We start from the raw sequence: 18,848 nt of genomic DNA on the forward strand, positions 1-18,848 counted from the left end.
TCTCGTTTTTGAAGCGGCACCCATTTTTGACGCCGGCAAATTTTTCCAGGCGAATTTTCGGGGGCATTTCGCAAATTTATTTGCTGGCGGCGAATCGCTCAAATTCCCCACTAATTCGCGCCTGCCGAATAAATTCGCCCATCACTATAAATAACATTCTTGCTCTACTGAATCCTTGCCATATGGTAATGTATATGGAAATGGTGATGCATATGGTGATGTATAGTGATGGGCGAATTTGTCCTGCGAAATTCGAGAAACTGCAAAAATTAGCGAGTTTTGATGCCCACATCAATTCTGACGCTCGTGTCAATTTTGATGCTGGCGTTAAAGTCAATGGACGTCCGAATAATGTTGACGTGTGACGGTTTTGATGCGATCAACTTTTCCGACGTGCGTAGAAAAAATTTTGGCGTGGAAATTTGCAGCGAATTTGTACCTGCCGGATTTATTCTCCCATCACTAATGATGTACATTTCCATAAAGGATGTATTAGCAGAAGGCTTCTATTCCAGTAAAATGTATCTATTTATCTATCGTTCTGTCTGTCTATCTATTTATCTATCTATACACACTGCACACACACACACATATATATATATATATAAAGTTCAAATTGGACCAGCACTCCAACTGTTTTTCAAATGGTTTTATTCAAACATCACTTGTGTTTGCAATGTTTCAGCCCTCATTGGGGCCTTTATCTTTGATTAACTACTTTTCTATATATAAAGTGAGAGAATATGGAACTATTGAAATTTATAAACAAATTAGAAGTTACTGAGGAGTTATATGTCCATACAAAAGCACAAAGCCAAAGGCCAGATGCTTTTATGCATGTCATGGAACTCCAAGGTGACTTATATCCTTATAATTAATAACAAGGGGTATAATATTCTATTACTATATTAAGGTAGATAAGGACAGATTTCATAAAAGCATTTCTACTTTAGATTTCTGAAACTCAGTAACTATAAGGAGCAATTAGGGAGAAAGGCTTAAGATTTGAATATCTGGAGTGGATAGTGTAGACAGGAGAACATTTTCTGACAAATGATGTAGATATTCTAATATATAGAAATATCTTAGCTGTGATGTATGGGAAAGTGGCGTAATGAATTTCTGTTATGTTTAGTTGAAAGAATGTTTATGTCATAGACTTAATAACAGGAAAGCAAGAGCTATATCCTAGTACAGTTATGAGACCTGTTATGCAAAACGTTTGGGAACTGCGGTTTTCCAGATAAAGGATCTTTCTGTAATTTGGATCTCCATACTTTAAGTCTACTAAAAAAACAAATCTTTAAAACATTAAATAAAGCCAATATAATTGTTTTTGCCATCAACGTGGCTGCATGCAGCTCAGCGACCATTAAGTGCAAGGTATTGTTTTATTATTCCAGAGAAAAAATAAATCATTTTTAAAAGTTTTAATTGTATTAAAATGGAGTCTGTGGGAGATGATTTTCCAATAGTTTTGAGTTTTCTGCATTTCTGGATAATGGATAACATTCCTGTAGTGTTAAAGGTACAGTATTTACACTTGTAATCTTGCTGTTCAAAACTGATCTAAACCCTCCATAAAATGATCCTACTACACCCCCTCAATTTTCTTAAGAAGATGACCAAAAACACAATTACAGATACAAAAGAATTCACCATCCAGACACTAACACTGTGTAGTCTTGCTCTTATCTTACACATTGAGTCATTATGATTTTACATTGTAATCAAACATCAGGTGGGAGGACATTCGACTGTTTAGTTATTCTTCGACAGTAAAAACTATGTGGCTTCCAAATTCTAAAAAGCGTACAAGGAACATGGAGTCCCAAAGTTCAGGTGGGACGCTCTTTTGATGGATTATTTTGCATTCAAATGCAGTTGCTGGCTATGGAGAGCTAGAGAAAAGTTTTAATCATCAATATTAAATTAAGAACACAACTCCAAGCTTTCCAGACTACAGCTCCCAGCATGCTTTAATGGGGGTTGTTCACCTTTAGATTAACTTTTAGTATGATGTAGAGAGTGATATTCATTCAGAGACACTTTGCAATTGGTTTTCATTTTTTTATTATTTGTGTTATTTAGCTTTTTATTCAGCAGCTCTCCAGTTTGCAGTTTCAGCAATCTGATTTCTAGGGTCCAAATTACTCTAGCAACCATGCATTGATTTGAATAAGGAACTGAAATATGAATAAGAGAGGGCCTGAATAGAAAGATGAGCAATACAACGTACCAATAACAATAAACTTGTAGCCTAATAGAACATTTGTTTTTAGAACGGGTCACTGACCCCCATTTGAGAGCTGGAAAGAGTCAGAAGAAGAAGGCAAATAATTTAAAAAAACTATAAAAAAAAAATTGCTTAGAATTAGCCATTCTATATCATACTAAAAGTTAACATAAAGATGCATGATTGTTGATTTTAGCAACATTTTAGTCTGTTTATTCTTCTATATTAGGAAGGAGAGTTTAGAGTTTAGAGTCGAAGGCATTCCCTTAGTAATGAATAGAGATAGCACCAATTGTTTGGTTAATAGAGGAAGGTCTTCAGATATGCATGGACACGTTGTAAAACATTATCTTGCATACACAATCTCTCATCGGCATTTATTTCTACTGTAGCTGGTCTTTGTCTGGCCTCCCTGTCATCCGGTCACCTCTGTCTGATATTCTTTCAACTGATTACTACACCAGCCTTTTGCCTGGATACTGACTGTAAGCTGCTACGCAACAAGCCTGACTATATGATATGTGTATAAGGCATGTACTGTCAGGAAATGCCAGGAATCAAACTTTTGTCTATTTGTTGAACCAAACCTGCACTGTTCTGCTAAACCACTGGGGTCCCTAGAGTCAGTGTGGGTTTGTAATTATGATGGACTTGTGCTATCTCTCTCTGCTGCTGTCTTGCCCATCCTTCCTTATTAACTTCAACTGTTTCCAATTAACAATCTTGCCCCTTTTATAAGCCTGTTACAAGCAACTCCCGGTTGCTTGATCATTAAGCTCCCCAGCCAGATCTACCCTGTGATTCCTTGTTCTTTGCCTTGTTCTTAGTTCCTGGTCTCCGAATCCTCTCCCTGTTCCTGTACCCTTGTCCTGGTTCCCTGCCTGCTTCATGTGTATCTCCCGGTAATGACCTCATCCTGCTCCCTGGACATTCTCATTGAACTCCCGGTACTGACCTTGGATTACTCTCTGGACTTTCCCTCTGGATTTCTGCCTGTCTCAACCTCAGCTTGTTTATCGGACATTCGCTGTTAGCTGCCTGTCCTAAAGTTTGGACTGGACTTTGTTTTGCCTGCCAGTATCTCAGTCTATTCTGTTTATTCACTGGTTACTGTGTTTTTTCATTAAATCTTACTTATTCGTGCTTCCAAACTCCATTTATGGTTATACACCAGGTAATCCAATATACAGACTCCCTTCTTCCTATATGTCCTCAGTGACAGAACGTGACATATACCATGTTATATGCATGATACTTCAATGCATGTTTACTTTATGTATTTCTGCTGATTTTGATCATGTCCCCGCCCAAAAAAAAAATTGACTGTAGCGGCCATTTATCAACGTACCAACAAAACAGATGCAACCGATAGCACATTTGACTCAATTCTTAACAGTGCTTGCATCCATATACACTCTTGCACTTCCACATAGTTTCCAATAGGAGTCATTTACAAACCCCATACCTGCTAGTGCAAGAGCTTTAAGGGGTGCAAAAATGCAGTGAGTATAGTGTATCTATTCTGTCTCTTCTGTTGAATAGTGTGCAACAGTGATGAGAAAAACTAGTTTGTTTTGCTCTGCAGAAACAGTTTTTTTTTTTTTTGCTGCATATCTTCTTGGGGCAAATGCATTATTGGCTTTTTTTTCAGTTGCCAAATACATCAAAAGCAGCGTCGGACTGGGCCGACAGGGCACCGGGAAAAAACCCGGTAGGCACCCGGCTCTGTGGGACCCGCAGGCCCAGGTCCGCACCCACAAATGCTTTTAAATGTGATTAACCCCTTTGTCGGAGGTCACAGCAAAAATTATTTTGTGCACACTCAGTGTGCGCGCACACGCACAACAAAGGCGCCCGTGCATGCACACAAACAGCGCGCACATGTGCATGGTCCGGCGCCGGAAGGGGGGCCTGGGGCAGTAGCCCCAGTGGACCCCGGGCCCCCCCAGTCCGACCCTGATCAAAAGCCATTATTTTTCTTGTGTCGAATGCATTTAAGCCAACAGATAGTTGACTGTTTTTCTGCGTCTAATGCATTGCAGCCAATAGACGGCGAAAAACAAAATGCATGCATGCAGATTCACCCACATTTTGGATACTCACAAAATATGTGAATTTTCACCATAAATATATCAGCCCAAATAATGTGCCTATCCCTAGTGCGCCTTAAAGCAGGTGCTTATTTCTGACTTCCTGCTTTGGAGGCACACCACTTATTTGGCACCCCAGGAACTTTTTTATGATGGTGTTGCTCCCCAACTCGGTTTACCTCTGAACGTGGCTCACAGGCATAAAAGGCTGGGGACCCTTGCTCTAGATATGAAGGGGAAAAACTGAATTGTGGGTAAAAAGCATGCCAAGTTCAGCCTTTGGAAAAATAAAACCTTCAGCATTATGAGTAATCACTGACAGTTTGTAAAAATGTGAGATGGCTAATCATTTATCCACAATCATTTGTTAAGAGAGAAAGATTGGGAGTTGCCCTGAAAGACAATGTGATATATCTTGGCTCTGACGCTCTGCAGTATGACAATGGCCAGCAAATGTCAAACTCCATAAATAACACTTCCCCTTTCAGATCCATGACAATGATTTATTTTAATCTTAAAGCTTTAGAAGATACATCAACATATTCCACTACACAGGCTGAGCCTGGAGCTTGAGTTCATCTTGAAATATTTAGCAACTCTGAATATTCTGTGTTTTCTGCATAGAAAAGAACTTGGTAAAATGGGTACAGTTGGTCTTACTAAGACTTTACTATATGGTTGCCTGAATTCTTTTTTATCAGTCCTGTCCACTTTGCTCACGTGAGAATGATACTATTTTTAGGCACAGTGTGGCAATTTATTTAGACATGACACCAAAGGGCCTATTTACAATTGTTAGGTGCTGAACTAGACATGCAAATCAGTGTAGAATGGCTTCCATTAAACCCAACATACATACCATATACCATACCAAAAACAATTTAACAGCTGTGTGTATTTTAGTGCATGAGGTGCAAAGCATGGTACCCTTAAGCGCTATGCTGCCCAAGGGATTTATTGCCCTTTGCACTTCCTTATTAAATAAACCCTCACAATTGTATGAGAAGTATGAGATTTTGGTTCAAGAGAAAAACATAATTCAAGGCTTGTTCTAGTATAGCTGCACATGTGACAGAAAGAGCTCATCCCAGATGGTCCCATACTGGTCCTCAATGATATACATATATTAGGAGATATATTAAAGGGGCTGTTCACCTTTAAATTAACTTTTAGTATGATGTATTCTGAGACAATTTGCTATTGGTTTTCATTTTTTATTAATTGTGGTTTTGGAGTTATTTAGTGTTATATGCAACCGCTCTCCATTGTGGTTGCTAGGATCCAAATGACTCTAGCAACCATGCACTGATTTGAATAAGAGACTGGAATATGAATAGGAGAGGCCTGAATAGAATGACAAGTGATGAAAAGTAGCAATAACAATAAATGTGTAGCCTTATAGAGCATTTGTTTTTCGATGGGGTCAGTGACCCCCTTTTGAAAGCTGGAAAGGGTCAGAAGACAAATAATTCAAAAACTATAATAAAAATTCAAAGCCAATAGTAAAGTTGTTTAGAATTACATAGTTAAATCGGGTTGAAAAAAGACAAAGTCCATCAAGTCCATCCCCTCCAAATGAAAACCCAGCATCCATACACACAGCCCTCCCTACTTTTAATTAAATTCTATATACCCATATCTATACTAACTATAGAGTTTAGTATCACAATAGCCTTTGATATTATGTCTGTCCAACAAATCATCCAAGCCATTCTTAAAGGCATTAACTGAATCAGCATCACAACATCACCTGGCAGTGCATTCCACAATCTCACTGTCCTGACTGTGAAGAACCCTCTACGTTGCTTCAAATGAAAGTTCTTTTCTTCTAATCTAAAGGGGTGGCCTCTGGTACGGTGATCCACTTTATGGGTAAAAAGGTCCCCTGCCATTTGTCTATAATGTCCTCTAATTTACTTGTAAGGTATAATCATGTCCCATTGCAACCCCAACCTTGACAGTCTACCCTCATAATGTAAGTCTTCCATCCCTCTAACCAATTTAGTTGCACTTAGTCTCTGCACTCTCTCCAGCTCATTTATATCCCTCTTAAGGACTGGAGTCCAAAACTGCACTGCATACTCCAGATGAGGCCTCACCAGGGACCTATAAAGAGGCATAATTATGTTTTCATCTCTTGAGTTAATGCCCTTTTTTATGCAATACAGAACTTTATTTGCTTAAGTAGCCACAGAATGACACTGCCCAGAATTAGACAATGTGTTATCTACAAAGACCCCTAGATCCTTTTCAATTAAGGAAACTCCCAACACACTGCCATTTAGTGTATAAATTGCATTTATATTATTTTTGCCAAAGTGCATAACCTGCATTTATCAACATTGAACCTCATTTTCCAGTTTGCTGCCCAGTTTTCCAACTTAGACAAATCACTCTGCAAAGTGGCAGCATCCTGCATGGAACCTATAGTTCTGCACAATTTAATATCATCTGCAAAAATAGAAACAGTACTTTCAATGCCCACCTCCAGGTCATTAATAAACAAGTTGAAAAGCAAGGGACCTAGTACAGAGCCCTGCGGTACTCCACTAACAACACTGGTCCAATTAGAAAATGTTCCATTTACCACCACTCTTTGTAGTCTATCTTTTAGCCAGTTCTCTATCCAGGTACAAATACTATGTTCCAGGCCAACATTCCTTAATTTAACCAGTAACCTTCTGTGTGGCACTGTATCAAATGCTTTAGCAAATTCTAAGTAAATCTCATAAAAAGAAATTAAGTTAGTCTGGCAAGATCTATTATGAATTAAACACACTCATAGTATTATTATATTAACCATTCTATAACATACTAAAAGTTAACTTAAAGATTGGCCTATAGTCTAAGAAGGTGTTATTGTCCCAAGATTCAGTTTTGATTAGGCTGTTGTTCTTCACTGTCACTGGCACAGGAGGAGGGTGAGATTACAGTTTAGGAAGGCTAACATTAGATGGATTTCTATGGGAGAGGTCATACTTATGTTGGGGGGGGGGCTATGCCCTAACTAAAGCTTCATTATCCTCCGCCTATGCTGTCTCGCCACAATTTTCCTTGTCAACTGCTTTAGTTCTATTTTAGTTTCATAGACCATTAACAGATAACCTGCAGGAAATATGACCTAATGACCAAGGGTGAATGACTTAAAATGTTGGAGTTGTGGCTAGTTAAAAATGGACAAACTTAAAGATAAGGGACATTGGTGCAGCAGAAACAAACACACACGTTTGCTCAAACTTTTTAGGAGATACAATTTAAAAGTACACAGCACAGGTATTCTTTTATTTTCCTTGATTCTTGGATGTTAGAATCCTTGGATGTTGCTCCCAGTGGCCTCAAAGCAGGTGCTTTTTTTTGAATTTCAAGCTTGGCGACAAATTTGGTTGCATAAAAAAGGTGTACTGCCAAACAGAGCCTCCTGTAGGCTGTCCGTTTACATAGAGGCTACCAAATAGCCAATCACAGCCCTCATTTGGCACCCCCAGGAACTTGTGTTTCTCCCAAAATCTTTTTACATTTGAATGTGTCTCACGGGTATAAAAGGTTGGGGACCCCTGCTCTAGAACATAATTGTTGGCATCAGAATCACAGAGGAAAGACAAATACCCCACTATAACACATCAGTAGCAAAATAGTCCGTGCATCAGTTTGACAATGTTTGTTAATGGAGCACATCTAGTGTTTTTCTTTGCTGTTAAATAAACATACACTGCGCTAATACTCCACAAACAATGATGCATTAAATACCAAGCTCCAGGGGTAAAGGCTGGCTTTAATCTGACATTTACCTCTCATTCATACTATATCACGTCCCTAGCAGGAAGCAAATTGTAAAAGCAAATTAACTATTGAATATAACGTAGGTGAAAGTGACGCACCAGCCATGTTTGCATACGGCACCAAACAATACGACTGATTGGTCTGATTAGTTTACTTTCTCTCGTTGCATTTATTTCTCTTTCAAAGGCAAGAAATACAAATGTGACCGCGGAAGAGCATGGAGTCTTGGTGAAGTTGGATTTACAGCCTGTCAACGGAAGGCTCAATCTACCAAATAAGATATCATGATTTTTATTAAAGCCTTTGACGGATGCAACCTCCGCTTAGCTGCTCCAACCAAAATACACCTCAACAAGGAGAGCCATGCGGTGTCAGCAAAGCTGACATTTCATTATGTGCTTGGGGATGTTCTGCAGCCCTAGCAGACAAGCCTATAAAAGACCATTTCAAATACTCTGTCTCACATTGCCCTAAATGCTGACTTGGATTTAATATTCCTCCGTCTGTCTATCTATCCGTCTGTTTATTCTCTACCCACCCCCTTTATGTCTTATGAAAATATAATTCATTAGATCTTAAATATCCATATCTATCTATTTATTAGGGATGTAGCGAACAGCCGATAATGTGTTCGCGAACGCCGTTCGCGAACACCGGCAAAAAATGCGAACAGTTCGCGAACAGTTCGCGAACTTCGAACATCCGAAAATCGTTCGATTCGAACGATCGAAGGATTTTAATCGTTCGATCGAACGATTTTCGTTCGAATCGAACGAAAATCGTTCGATTTTAGCGACCGAATGGTCGAATGGTCGAACGATTTTGACGCGAACGCCTATTGGCGAACGTCGCGCGACGTTCGCGAACTTGCGGCGGACGCGAACAGCCGATGTTCGCGCGAACAAGTTCGCCGCAGAACAGTCCGCGACATCCCTACTATTTATCTGTCATTCTTTCTTTTATCTATCATCTATCTATCATATATCCTCATCTATCTCTCATCTATCTATCATCTATCTATCTATCTATCATTCTTTTCTTTTATCTATCTATCGATCGATCTATCTATCTATCTATCTATCTATCTATCTATCTATCTATCTATCTATCATCTATCTTCTATCATCTATCTATCTATCTATCTATCTATCTATCTATCTATCTATATATCTATCTATCTATCTTCTATCTATCTATCTATCTATCTATCTTCTATCTATCTATCATCTATCTATCTGTCTATCTATCTATCTATCTATCTATCTACCTATCTATCTATCTATCTTCTATCATCTATCTATCTATCTGTCTATCTATCTATCTATCTATCTATCTACCTATCTATCTATCTTCTATCATCTATCTATCTATCTATCTATCTATCTATCTATCTATCTATCTATCTATCATCTATCTATCTATCTATCTATCTATCTATCTATCTATCATCTATTTATCATAATCTATGTATCTCTCCCTCTATCATCCGCCCCCATTATGTCAGTTGGTGTATCTTCCAGTAGTATCTGACTCTTTGCCTTTTGGTCTGTCTGTGAATCTGTTTGGATATAATAATATATAGTCAGTTGTTTCTGGGGCTTCGCTCCAGGTCTTTGTGGATGAAATACCATTGTGTATTTGTAAAGCGCGTTGTCAGATTATTTTTCTAGGAAGACATTCCAATCTATGTCAAAAAAACCCGATAAGTGATTACTATTCATAGCTCAGTCTTAACGATCCATTGAAAAATAAAAATAAAAATGGAAATACGGCCTTGTTTGCATGGGTATGGAGCAGATCAGTGTAATTGGGCAGGCGAAACAGATGCGACTGTAAAATGAAAGAGGGATGATGTGAATGAAGGCTTGTGTGTGACAGACAAGTCATTTTTCAACTTGGCTAATTGTGTTACTATATATATATATATATATATATATATATATATATATATATATATATATATATATATATATATATATATATATATATATATAGAATGCTGATGCTTGATATCACATGCATTTATAAGTCATGTATTTATTCAAACCTGAAAGAGGCACTGGATGAAGTGATGGCAAAGAATGAAATTTCCATTCAGGTCATCCCAGCTAGTCCATAATGTGGATTTACGTCTTAAGATGATTGAAAACAGCCTTTCCCAACACATTAATTCCATGAATGAGACATACATTTGTGAATGGTCTGTAATAACTTACACTCCACCATCTCCAAACAGCTCAGTCCACATCTCCTGTAATAGGTATCATTTATACACATGATAACACCTTTCTGAAACATTGGAATCAATTTATATTAATGATCTCTTTATTCTCCACGGCAAAGGCCTAAATATTTAATACAATGCAAACAGGCGCTGAAATGCATCAAGCTAACAGAGGGAGGTGAGCCCTTGTACAGAATAATATATCTGCAAGTAGATTTTAAGGACCATAATTACAGAAAGGGCAAATAAACTTCACTCTGGAGGAGACTTAGTGGAAAGGTCAGTCTCAGCTGCATTTCTTTTTGTACCATTCCAACTGGGAAATCCTGTTGATATTAGAAATTGAAAACCTGACAAAAACACCTTTTTATGGCTAGAAATGGAGATATACCGGTGTGCTCAGCTGAGAGCCGGAAAGGCAGGGCCCCTGCATGAGTGCTTCAAGCTGCTTGCAAATATATATTATATTGGCTGAACGTGACAGCACATAGCAAGTGCCTCGCAGAAGCTCTTTCTCATTTGGAAATTAGATAAATCAATCAGTGCATGTGAGGGCTGCGAACACGCCATAGCCAAGATACAGTATGCTGATTTCACAGAAAAAGACTTATGTTCAGGTGCTGGTTTGATCAGGAGCTTGACATTTGCTTCTTCTCTCTCACTCTCCATTTTATAGAGTCTTTGCAGTATTCCAATGCAAACATCTCTTACTGATCAACCCACTCTTATTTCCACACACATTCTCAGTCTTCCTACCTTAAACTATAGACCTCTTCAGAGTTCAATATTCTGATACTTCTCTCTCTCTCTCTCTCTCTCTCTCTCTCTCTCTCTCTCTCTCTCTCTCTCTCTCTCTCTCTCTCTCTCTCTCTCTCTCTCTCTCTCTCTACTCGTTCTTAGATTAATTTCCCACATTCCCCTTTCACTCTGTATACCAATGTACCCCTTGTTGCACAGCTTCCACCCTATAATTTGTTTTCGATTTAAGACTCATCTCTCATTCACTGTCCCAGCCTCTTATAAAATCCTGCTTCAAACCTTAACCCGCTCATCTTTTTTCCATCTGTGATCAAATTAAATGCTGCAGTAGTAAAACCACAAATAAAGATAGATACCTTCAAGCAGATAGATAGTGTCATGGTCAAACCAGGACTCAAACTCTGAAAGGTGCGTTGCCTGTTAAGCATGCTGTTTTGCTGAAGACCATGGGTGAATGCTTCTAACATGCCTCATACTTCCTAGACTTCCTAGGCACTGTACTATGTTAGATACAGCTACATAATTGCCTCTGATATGTAACAGCAAAGCTACATACGGTCATTAGGAGCCCTTCAACATGTATGGTCCCTTAGAAATTGGACATGTGTCATGCACAGAGAAGCACTAGCCTGAACAACTGGAATGTCTATCTTTTAACCAGCTTCTAGCCACTTTGGAACTGTAAAACGACTTCAACGTCTTGCTTCTCACATTGTCCCTTCTTTGTGGGGAGCTCAGAAAATACAAATGCTTGTGCAGAAGAAAATAACAACAACACAGATAACAGAGAAACATCTATTCAGGAATCAAGCATTTAACCATGCCAGTCCCTTATGAGCAGTTCCACTGATTGATGTATCTCGTAAATATAGAAAAGAAACTACTTCCTCTCCCATTATGGCATCTCTCGACTTTACTAACATTACTTTAGCGACTTGGATAACCCAGTGAAGGCAGTAAGCACATCAACAATACGTTCATTACTGAATATTAAATATTCAACCCAATGAGTAGTAAGATAATGCACACTAACTGATAGCAGGGACTGCACGCTGCCAAGCACAGAGAAATGGGGAGTTTCTCACTAAGCTGAAGACTAAAACAAGCCGCTTAATCGTTCTACGCTGCATATATTAGCGCCGTTAATCCTCTAGGATTCTAAATCTGCCCTCACACAAGTCAGGAGTTCACAACAGGCCATGCTTTTTTTTTTTTTTTTTCTTGAAGAAAAACAATGCGACTTTAATGTTAAATGAGCATTTACATAAGGTCCAAATGGGAAGGGACAGGAGCTAATTTAAATCGCAGCATAATTATCACATCCTCCTTATTTCTGATGAAGCAGGCGCCGAGCTGTTAGATGTGACATTTTTGTGAAGAAATGGAAACTGGGACAAAGAGCTCTACCTGTGATATTCCCTATAACATTAAAACTCATTATTATTATTAATAACAAAACCGCATCCCTCTTCCAGACGCTTCCTGTGATCCCAAAGGGCATAAGGTGTTGAGGGGGAAACTAATTCATGGATTTTTCTTTTCAAAGAAGCTGGTTTATCTAAGAAGGGCAATTACTGCTAAAATAGATAGATTAGAGCCAATGAATAGCTGGAAGATATCAAGGGCAGAAGGTCATTAATCTTTGGGCACATGTTCAGCCATCTCCATCAGAGACAATCTAATCAACCTGGGTCCTCGGTGCTACATGTTGGAATTGCTCTTGCTCCCCCTAAACACGTGAGATATTGTTTTCACTTCATTAAAATGCAATCGACATGCTTTGGCATGTGAGTTTGCGAGTGAACAATGGCCTTTCTGATTGGCAAGCGACTCCACTCTTTGTGCCTATCATTAATTCTCTTACTGGGATGGAAACTATGGCAACATCTGCCACGATAATTAAAGCTGCAATGCATCAAGTGAATGATACAAACATCTCCAGTCTGGAACCTAAACTGCGAATGAAAAAAAAGTGCATTGAAGGGTAGTGCCAGAGACAGCAGATGCCCATCTGTCTAATAGTCATATGTGCTATGTTCTCTACCCATGGAAAACAATCATTACAACAAAAACAATGACCTAATTCCAATTTGTCTAACTATGAAATCCTCCTCTTGTCTACTTGTTGGCTTGGTTTGTTAAAACAATGAATTTCTTTTTCTTCAATCCCTTTGCAGAAAGGGAAGCATTGGACATAAAGGGAAGCAGGCAAGGGTTACATGATTGTAAGTTATTACTCAACCCATAATAAAATGTGTATTCTCCATTAAAACGCATTGCTTATATCCTTAAAAATATTCATATAGAATTGTAATTGTTGTATACACTGTAGATTAATGTAGATTAAAGTTTCTGTTATGGGTGTTGGGGATTGAATTGCACCAAGAACAGTGTCTCATATGCCTAAATAAGAGACTTCTTGTACAGGTATGGGATCCATTATCCAGAAACACATCCTTATTGGAAGCAAAACTAGCCTATTGGGTTTAATTAATGCTGACATGATGTTTAGTAAGATTAAAGTATGGTGATCCAAATTACAGAAAGATCCCTTATCTGGAAACCCCCACATCCAGAGCATTCTGGATAACAGGTAACATACCTGTATCTGGAACTCTTGCCTTATTACCTAGGTCCCTTAACCAATAAAGATTTCTCATGAACTGATATTGCAAATTTTACATACATTCTCATTGCCATATATTGCACCATAATGTAATTCACAAAACCTCTAATGAAGGGAAAAAAGTTACTGGAATTCCCTAACAAATCACGATAATGCCATCATTTACATCATCTGTCTTTTATGTTACGTCAAAACGAAACCAGTAAAAGCTGAAAGAATTAAAACAATATCATTCATTATGGGGAATAGCCATAATTAGTGACTTGCTCCCAAAAGAAAACCCGTAGACAATTGAGTACTGAAATGATCCCTTGGGGTATTTAAGCTTAAATGTTGCCGAATTACAGTGACCCATGACCAGCCGTGCAGTTAATGTGTATATGCACCTTGTTCATCAAATCTGTTAAAGTGACAATGCATTTAGGTTTGCTACAGCGCAAGTCTGCTATGCTTCATTGGGTATATTTTTAAAGCAATAATGCTATGCTCCATTTAATTTTTTAAAGTGACATGCTAGGCTCCAGAGAGTATATTATTAAAGTGAGCATAGAATATGCAAACAAGGCTTATTGGAGTAACTGGCCACATACTTATAATACAGATAACAGGGATTTCACCATATGGACGGCAGAAGATATATCCTCTTATCAACTAAACAGTTCTGACATAATCTTGTGTCCAAAACCTGACGACGAGGCTCAGAGAGCCCGAAACGTCTTAGGAGCAAAAAGAATCTAAGTTGTCAGGAAATAAGGTATTTTATCTGACATACTTCCATCAATGGTTAAATAATGGATAGAATAGCCCTAAAATACCCCCAGCCTGCACCCAGAGTAGAAAATCTTAAAAAAAAGATTCCATTTTGGAATGGTGGTAAACTTGCATAGATCCATATCTGATATTTACCTGCTCTTAGTTTAACAATAATGGAGGTATCAAAGTCGCAGCAATTGAATTAACACTGTAGCTCAGATCCCATTGATCCCTTCTATTTTAATGTAAGGTGAAGCAAGATGAGCCGAAGGGATGATTTGCATTCTGCATGAGCTGGCGGCAGGTTGCAGTCTCTAAGGAATGCTTTTACAAACAGGCCATTACTCTTTTTCGACAAGTTCTAGACTGATCAGCAAACAGCTTTATCTATGCAAAAGGAGCAGATCCCTGGAATGGTTTAGTGGCACATTATTTGCTATTTTTCATGGCGGCACAGAAATATATCAAGCAGCTTTACCCTACAGGCATCCCATGCCTTTGAGTATCACATCCAATGACATGCATACTTTTAACAGCTTTGAAACAGACAATGCAAGGGAAGATTCTAAACTGTAACAGTAGTATTAACCCTCCTAGTGGTAAGATACAGGAACGCTTTGGCTTTTGCTATATATAGATACTGTGATGGTTCTCTTTAAGGAGAAAAATGATTATATAGAATATGCTTTTGTCATGTTTAGATGGGGTGAAGCAAAATAACATCCTGCTTGTGTATATCAGCTATGCCTCTCATGTGGCCCTTTGCTTGTTTATGTTCTATAGGCACATGGAAAGTTCAGCAGCCAGTGTACTACGCTTAGTATTTAGGTGCTAAGTAAGCTGCAATGTTACAAATATTTATGTAATCTGCTATGACATTTCCATAGATTACTGAGTACATTTTACAACCAAATGTAGAGAAGAGCAATCCTAGGTGCCAGGGAACGCTTTAGACAGGTTCAGTACACTAAAATTGAAGTGCCACACAACCCCAGTACACATGGGTATCTCCAAAACAGAGGCAGAGAAATACTGGACAGTGCCAGTACACGGGATGCAGGACAGATCCAATACTTGTCACTGCTAATGTACAAAATGAAAAGAAGGTGTTGGACAGCTTCACTGCACAGGAGAGGAGGTGCAATATAGACTCAGAGCAGAAACATAAACTTGCTGGACAATTCCATTGCATAGGAGGGTAAAGGGCAGCTCCGGTACTCTGGGGACAAGTGCAGGGCAGCCTTAGTTCACAGAAACATAACTGTTGGGACACCCCCAGTGAATGGAGAAGCAATAATGCTAGACAGTTCCAGATGAATGATAGAAGTAAGGCAAACAGGAAGTTCTGGACAGTTGGGAGGTGTATAGAAAGGAAGGAGTGATGGACAGTTCAGAATATAGAGTTGCTGGGTGTACGGAGAGTAAGGGGATACTGGACAGTTGCAGTTCAGTGAGAAGTGGTGGGTGTATGGAATGAAAGGGAGCACTGGACAGTTCCAGTACAATAATATAGAGGTGCTGGGTGTATGGAGAGGAAGGAGTGCTGGGAAGAAGAATGAGTGCTGGACAGTTCCAGTTCGATTACACTGAGGTACCGGTACATGGAGAGAAAGAAGTGCTGGACAGTTCCAGTTCAGTAATATAGAGGTGCTGGGAACATGGAGAGGAAGGATGCTGGACAGTTCCAGTTCAGTAACATAAAGGTGCTGGGTGTATGGAGAGGAAGGAGTGCTGGGAAGATGAAGGAGTGCTGGACAGTTACAGCTTGATTACATATTGGTGCTGGGTGCATAGAGAGAAAGGAGTGCTGGAAAGTTACAGTTCAGTAACTTAGAGGTGCTGGGTGCATGGAGAGGAAGGAGTGCTGGACAGAGAAAGGATTGCTGGATAGTTGCAGTTCAATAATATAAGGAATGATGACAGTTGCTGTTCAGTAACATAGAGGTGCTGGGTGCATGGAGATGTAGGAATGCTGGACAATTACAGTTCAGTAATATAAAGGTGCTGGGTGCATGGAGAGGAAGGAAAGCTGGGCAGTTCAGTAATATTAAGGTGCTGGGTGCATGGAGAGGAAGGGGTGCTGGACATTTGCAGTTCAGTAATATAGAGGTGCTGGGTTCATGGAGAGGAAGGGGTGCTGGACAGTTGCAGTTCAGTAATATTAAGGTGCTGGGTTCATGGAGAGGAAGGGGTGCTGGACAGTTGCAGTTCAGTAACATAGAGGTGCTGGGTGCATGGAGATGAAAGTGTGTTGGAAAGAGGAAGGAATGCTGGACAGTTGCAGTTGAGTAATATAGAGGTGCTTGTGCATGGAGAGAAAGGAATGCTGGACAATTACAGTTCAGTAATATTAAGGTGCTGAGTGCATGGAGAGGAAGGGGTGCTGGACAGTTGCAGTTCAGTAATATAGAGGTACTGGGTGTATGGAGAGGAAGGAAAGCTGGGCAGTTCAGTAATATAGAGGTGCTGGGTGCATGGAGAGGAAGGGGTGCTGGACAATTACAGTTCAGTAATATAGAGATGCTGGGTGCATGGAGAGGAAAGGGTGCTGGAGAGTTGCAGTTCAGTAATATAGAGGTGCTGGGTGAATGGAGAGGAAGGGGTGCTGGACAGTTGCAGGAGGTGCAGGGCTGCCCCCAGTGCTGGAACAGAAATTAGAGGTGAGAAGCTCCAGTGCAGGGATGGGAAAGCGCTGCAGACTGTCCATATGAGCGCAGGGAGCTGTCCTACAGCCGGTGGTGCTGAAAGCCGCTTCCAACTCCGCTCCCCTCACTGCCGGGACTAGAAGCAGCTCCAGTTCCCCGTCCTGTACACAAACATCCCGCCTAACAACTACATCATTCAGCCAATGCCCCCTCGTCAATATCCAACAAACTTTTTGTGTAGCCTGTCAATTCTGTTCAACCAAAGCCCTTAATATACACACGAACCCGCAACACTGCCGCACAACTAGAACACAAATAGGGGCAGCCATTCCGTCCGGCCGTCCTCTGTGATATTTATACGCACATAAATGTGTCGCTCTGAGAACTCACCAGTCGTTGGTCTCACGCCACAGACATCGCGATCCCGAGTGAAGTCGCGCCACTAGTCGCACAAGGACGCCGGGGAGACAGCCCCGTTTCCCTGTTGATGGTGCGACTTACAGATTCCTTCAGACGCTCTCCTCCATCTCCGAGGCTGCATCTCACATTCTGCCTCCCTGTCTCTTATCACAGATGGAGCCCCAGATGTGGGTGGAAATTAACCGTTTGAACTCGGATTGATTGTCAGGTCGTAGAGTTTGCGGTAGAACGCTATGTCTGTGCGCGCGATTGCGCCTGTCGGGTCGCCCTTAGCGGAGCGTCGCTTAAAGACATGATTCCCTGCAAAGCTTATAATAAGGGCAAGGGGGATGGACCAGAGCGGACGAGTCTGGATCTATAGCGATTACATCCAGGACGCGCTGTAGCAAAGAACCTGCTCTACACTGCGGCAGCGAAGCAACAACACACACAGCTCTTATCCCAGTCTCAGACACTTACCTGCTTCAGACATGAAGGCTCCTTCTAGGGGGTCTTCTGAAAGCTCTTGGGGCAGGTCCCTTATCAGGACACCAATCAACGTGAATCCACCCCAGCAGCTGCTTACGAAAACCTCACGCTTCTTCTAAAAGACAGATCCAAGGGCTGGACGCGGCCCGAGCACAGAGCTGCAGCTCCTCACTGCGTCAAGTGAAAGACTTCAAGCAGTCGGTGATTAATTCTAAGCGAGTCTTGAGTGAGTGAGGGAGTGAGTGAGTGAGTGAGAGCCGCCGGCTCCTCGGGTCTCCTCTATTCCAAGCAGAGATGGGGAGGGATCGGGGAAATGCCAGGCAGCTCCGACAGAGCGATTTCAGTGGCAGTTGTTGGGTAGTAGTAACGCATTCTTTGTGTGAGCTTGTGTGTTAAGGTTTATTGTAGGAGTCCTGGAGGAAGTGGGGAGGGGTGTGGAAGTTAAACAACCAGCAGCAGCAGCATGTTGATCCAACGGAATGCAATGGGAAGTTAAAAGAGATCAGGGATTGTTTGGAAAAGGGAGATCTGCAGAGGTAGACTTATTCCTCCACCCACTGCCCCTTTAGCCATCTCTCTCTGCCTTTCTATACACATTCTCTAGCCAACCCCTCAGCACTCCCACTCTATTCTATCTGGATACACGTCCCTTCTTCACTTAGACTTTCTTTGGCTGTAATGATTCTAACACTTCCATGGATACACAAGCATAGCCTGTATACCTTGAAATAGCCAAGCATGGCATAATGAACCCTAACTGGAATCTAAGGGTTATCAAGGCTAATAAAACAGATTCTTTTTTAACCATTGAACTGCCCACTCCTCCTTGTGAGGGGGTTGGGGACAG

The 18,848-nt window shown here is 40.4% G+C and overlaps 1 protein-coding gene across 3 annotated transcripts in view; it reads right to left on the reverse strand.

Annotated features, from left to right (window-relative positions):
• The window catches only part of elfn1.L (extracellular leucine-rich repeat and fibronectin type III domain containing 1 L homeolog), a 358,432-nt gene extending 340,076 nt beyond the window's left edge, over nt 1-18,356 (reverse strand). For 2 of the 3 annotated variants that reach the window (XM_018236360.2, XM_041576038.1), the window contains exon 1: nt 17,993-18,356. The gene's annotated coding sequence lies outside the window, so the exon portion shown is untranslated. Of the gene's footprint in view, nt 1-17,503 lie in introns of all 3 variants that reach the window. The other variant, XM_041576039.1, reaches the window with a different exon arrangement.
• Between the last annotated feature and the right edge of the window lie 492 nt (nt 18,357-18,848).

This window comes from Xenopus laevis, chromosome 9_10L (assembly GCF_017654675.1).
Source record: "Xenopus laevis strain J_2021 chromosome 9_10L, Xenopus_laevis_v10.1, whole genome shotgun sequence".
Lineage (NCBI taxonomy): Eukaryota > Metazoa > Chordata > Amphibia > Anura > Pipidae > Xenopus > Xenopus laevis.